Source organism: Lates calcarifer, linkage group LG21, assembly GCF_001640805.2.
Source record: "Lates calcarifer isolate ASB-BC8 linkage group LG21, TLL_Latcal_v3, whole genome shotgun sequence".
Lineage (NCBI taxonomy): Eukaryota > Metazoa > Chordata > Actinopteri > Centropomidae > Lates > Lates calcarifer.
In genome coordinates, this window is record NC_066853.1 from 25,040,009 (window position 1) to 25,046,008 (window position 6,000).

Here is a 6,000-nt window from a genome sequence, read left to right on the forward strand (position 1 = left end):
TACTATGACAGACTTATACAGACTATGCTGGCACGTGATGAGAGTGCAATAGTACACAGGAACAGCAAGTGGAGAGGCAATGCTTAGTGATAATGAGAACATTTTAATAAAGCCAGCTTATTTGTCAAGCATCAGAGCACTTAAAAACCTTTTATTCTGTTAACAGAAGAAGCAGAATTCAAACTTCAAGTTAAAAAAAAAAGAAATAAAAGGAAAAAAAGTTGGGTAGTGATAGTGTGAGAGAGATAGATCTGTGAAATGTTTTCATGTTTTCACCTGACCATTTATCCAGTGCCTCCACATGGTCAGCTGAGGTTGTACTGTACAGAGAGTAGTACAGGCACTCAGCAGGCAGTTTCTTACCTTGTACTTCTGACTAACTTAGAATATGGTTTCAGTACATCATAAAAGCATGCAAAGAATAGAATTTTAAAGTATGAACCTCTGGCTTCACAAATGCCATAGTTAATATCATTACCTTAAGTAGATGCTTCACTTGCTGATACATTTGGTCTTTTGTGTCATCAAAATAATGCAGACCTAGAGGAACATTCTTTAACATTCACTCTTATTTCAGGCTGGTATGTCACAAAATTTACAAATGTTGTCTTGATGTTGTAGTTGCAGCCATATATTACTAAACCAGTGGATGTTGGTGGAAGCACAAGCTGTTTAACTGAGTTAAAGGGGAACTCCAACAATTTTACACATCATAGTCTGTTTACAGGTCTTGGGCAGTACATCTGCATGTGTGAAGTGGTATAAAGGCTTTTGTGTCTTGAGAGGGAATTGTGAGAAAATTGCCTCAAGACTTGAGTCAATGCGAGCTGGGTCTGAAGACTACAAGTTTGAAAATGAAAACAATCTGGGGTGTGGAGTTAGAAAGAAGTGAGCTCACCACACTTCTCTAGGTTGCAATGTTGGCAATGTAGTTAGGTTTTGACAAGGAAGAAGAATGCATAGAATTTTAAAAACAACAAAACGGTATCTCTGGTTCTGCTTCACTGACTATGATCCTTTCTTTAACTGTCCATCGAGAGTTAGACAATGTTATAGTAGTGCAATGTTAAATCAGTGGAATTAGTTGTTTTATTCTCTCTGCCTCCAGAGTGTGTAGCGAGTATAGGGACATAACAGTTATTTTATTGGGCTAAATAACTTTCCAATATGTAGACACAATACAAGGTGCATCTATTCCTTTACATTTTAGCAAGACTTAGAATTTTCATCACTGGGCAATTAGCATCTCTGTAAGACTATGAGGCATGTCGTAGATGCTTGCATCTGCATGTTAACATGCTGAGGCAGGTATAGTGTTTACTATGGCCATGTTAGTCAGCTAACATTTGCTAATTACACCAAACACTAATAAGCAACATTTGTTAATTAGTACAAACACATTAGGCTAATGGGAATGTCATTTGTTTTGTAGGAGTGTTTCTGCAACCAGACACTACAGTAGACTGCTGTCTGTATACTGTAGGCAGCAATTTAAAAGAATTGCATTTGCCATGCTTATTTTTGCTGTAAGTAGCTAACTTAGCTCTTAATATTTTTTTTTATTTGTTAGGGACCATTCTTTTAAACATAAATGTTGTCATTTGATGTATTGTACCAGTTAGCCTCAGGCTAATTTACATCTGCAGTCACAGTGACCTGCAGGGCTATATGGGGATGCTCACTGTTTTACTTGATTCTTCCCAACAGCACTGAGAAGTGTCCATAGTTCATCAAAGTAAAAGGCCAGGAAGAGAAGCCCATTCTCAAACTTGTAAAGTGTTCAGAGTTTGCCACACACAATGCATCCTGGTAGATGTTAAAGTGAGGCAGACACTGGCTGAGAGAAGACTTATTTTCTATTAATGGCACTTAAGTTGTTAAATTTCATTGGGCTATATAGTCATCTATGGTGAAATTTTCCATGAGCCCAAATGGCTTACACATTTTTATGTATCTGGATGTTGTCTTGTTTTAAAATACTACATACAGTGATACAAAAGATTAATCAGTAACAATTTAAGTTAGGTTCAGTTAATAATTAAAATGACCTATTAAGCACAAAGGATGCTAACTGTTCTCTAAATATTAATTCTAGCTTCATGGTATATTACTATATTAATTAAGCACAAGAGAAAATAACTGTGAGAGAAAATAATTGTTGGTTGCAGCCCTTGATATATAGACACACAGAGGGAGAGATAAGGACTTAATGAGCCTCTGGGCACAGACATGTTAAAATGCCCCCTCTACTGAGCAGCCTCAGTTATTTCGTGTCTCTGCCAGCAACATTTTTCAGGTTAACCATAACTCTCAAGTGCTGCTGTTAAGTGAAGACTAAACCTATTTCGCCCATGCTGGAGATAAAGACAGGTTGTATAATCCCTTCCCAAAGCTTTCTGTGACAGCGGATTTACATATTTTAACAATACTATAGGACACTACAGAGAATATTATGACAAAACATCAAAGAAAATATGAGATACATATTATACTGTCCTAAAACAGACCTACTCCTCTGTCAAACCTGTACGTTCCTTTACTACTATAAGGTTAATATAGCCTTATTGTAGCCTGCATTATGTGCTATGAAGCTCTATTGTGTTGGGGGAAAAAATTACACAAAAATCTAATTAAATTTTGATCAGGACATACCTACTTTTGACTGAGCTCTTTGACTTTCCAACTTGAAATGTAAACAGTCATCCTATAAAGAGGCCCATTCATTAATCCATCAATGGAAGCACGTAGATGAAGTCCATGAATCCAGTATACTCACATTCACTGTAAGGACTTGTCTCTCACCCATTGTCAGCTGGGATTATTTTGTTAAATTATGTATTTATCATCTAAGTCAAAAATTTACTTTCACACTGATGCTTTCAACCTGACACTTCAAATTTATGTTATAATACCTTTGTTTATCCATTTGTGTGAATTGTGAAAAGGTTCGATCCCTAAAATGAAAATAACCCAACTGTGATTATTAAAGAATCCAAGTATCGGTATTTGTGGACTTTAATAAAGCTACATTAATCCAGTTAGATTTTACAATGGGGAAATAGGGGGGAGTTTAACAGGAACAGACATAATAAACACTTTCCATCCAGCACAGTGTTTCCAAATCAACATGGCACATCTGAGTAAGGCCTGGTGCTTACAGTGAATTACAAGAGCTGACTTCCTTGTCAATAGCAGTACTGTGGCTCCCTGTACTTTTGTAATGAGATGATGTTACGTGTGCCGACTGCTGTGTGGAGTTTTTATCAGTTAATGACTAAGAGATAAGCGGGATGCACAGCTCTCCTCTGCAACGGACATCTGGGACAGAAGAGGAAGGAAAACATCCAACTGTACTGTACAGTGTTTCATTCTGCCAATGAAAAGATGGGGCAGAACAATTCGACTGTCCAGATGTGTTGTTATGTCTCAATTATGTCTAATTCTGTGTGTGCAGTTAATGCAACACAACAGTGATTACACCTTGAAAGCTTTTCCATGTGATCTTTGTAAATAAGGTTCAGTTTCTCTGCTAGCTTTTTCTAGGGAAATTCCTTTGGTGAACAGTAACTGATTTATCTCCTGTTTACAGTTTGGTATACTGACACAACATTGACTGTGTTGTACGTAGCCAGTATGTAGAAAAAAATATGCCCAATCTCAGCTGACACTGGGCAAGAGGCGGGGTACACACCCTGGACAGGACATCAGTCTATCACAGGGTTGACATATAAAGGCAAACAACCATTCACACTCACATTTACACCTACAGGAAATTTAGTTAATCTAAGCTGCATGTCTTTGGACTGTGGGAGGAAGCTGGAGAACATGAAGAAAACCCACGTGGGTACTGGGAGAGCATGCAAACTCCAAACCAGAGTTTGAGCCCAGAATCTTCTTATTGTGAGGCGACAGTGCTAACCACTGCACCACTGTGCAAACCAGGTTATTTAAATAAGCATAAGAATCTTGAATTGCGTCACATATTCATGGTAACTGACAACAAGAAATTCCATTTCATCAGAAGTTGAGTGGTCAAAGTGAAACTGTAATGGCCTGTGGTGGACGACTGCTTTTTACAGATTATTTCAAGATCCATTTTTGCAAATAGAATTTTGCATCGTTAGAGCCCTTGTCAAATTAGTGCTTGAAAAGAAATGGACACATTTTTAAATTAGGAGTGATGACAATATAGTTTCATTTATTTAAATGTGTATGAAACATGAAAGCTTCACTGGGGGTGTATACTAACAGGCACTATAATTAACTGATTAGAATTTTATTTGATGATTTTTTTTGCCTCCATATACACTATGATATACTTTGGTCATTATCATTGCACACAAGATGTTTATTTGTATTGTTTGAAACTGACATGAATAAACCTAAGAAAGAAACAAAAGATGTTTGTTATGTATTAGGTTTAATGATAATTTTTACAATGCCATGGTTCTCACCAGAGTAATGTCTTGTGTATCCATCAACAAATGTTGCGTGTTTGTAAGCTGACCTCTGGTGGAATCTGTTAGTCATGACAGCTGAACTACTCTGCTTTTTATCCACTGGAGGGCAGTAAAAGACAACTCAAATCAGAAAAGAGTTTGACTGTGACACAGCAGTGAGCCTTAGATGTACAGATGGACTGGAAATACCTTAACATGTAATACATCAAAGCAGTTCAGAAAGAATAATTTTTTTCTAGAAATGTAGAAACACAAGGATAAAGAAACACATTAGATCATACAGTCGATAAGAGATAAGAGATTGACAAGCAGACAGATAGGAGGAGCAGAAATACATTCTCTCTCATCTCTCTGTCATCTGGGCTTGTTCAAACAGCTTTTACTTATCATACTATACTGCTGAGTCATGATTTATCACAGGCTTGGTCTGATCACACATCTCCTCCACTGCTGTTAGTCTCCACTGTCAACAAAGAACAGACTGTGCTCACGTCAGGCTGATATATCAGCCTGAGCTTTTTATTGGAAACTGGATATGAGCCAGTCACTGTCTACTCACTTCTCTCAATGTTACTGCTGCTGCTGCTATACCACTACTATTACTGCTGCTTCTAAGACTACTGTCATCATTATAACATCTCCACTACCAATAATGATCACAATGATGGTCCACACAATGATTTTTAGGGGTGTTAAGAATCAGCAACAAACACTGAATACAAAAGTGTTAGAAAGTATCAAAGTAACCTACATTTACAGTTAAAAGAAAAACTTCAACTTAAGAAGAATGTTGATTTGTTTATTCAATAGTACAGAGAGACATCAAACTTTTTACTCCAGTTGTTTGGTAATTAGTTAGGCCTACTTTGCATATATTTTTTATTTCAGCTCCATCTCCAGTATATATGAGCACCTTATAAAATATGATTCACTATTCTAGATTACACTATTCAGCAATATATTAAGCAGACTGAGGAATGGTTCAACATACTGTGAAATATGTGGGGGCAGTCAGCTTAGCTTAGCATAAATATTGGAAAGGGGGAATCAGCTAGCCTGGCCATGTCTGGAGGTAAAAACAATCCGCCTACAGTCCCATCACCTCAACAGCTCACAAAGTAACACTTTATATTCTGTTTGTTTAATTTGTACAAAAACAGAAATGTATAAATGACAAGTTGTAGTTATGCAGAGCTAACAGCTGCAGCCTCATGATTAAAAGAGAGATATGAGAGAGGTTTTGGTTTTTTTTATCTAACTCTTGGTAAGAAAGTGAATAATGTTTTTTTAAATCACTAGTTTATTAGATTGCACTGGTAGAGAGAGATGACAGAAAATGAGGGAGAGAGGGACATAACCAAAGTCCCCATCGTACTTGTTATTACAAGCGACACCTTTCACATTCAGATGATCCATTGTTAATATAAAAATATTGATTAAAGTAAAATTGTGAATACAAAGTTTTTAGTTGTAACTGAGTATTCTTACATTGTGGACCTGCTACTTTTATCTAAAAACCTCTACCACTCCATATAAATAT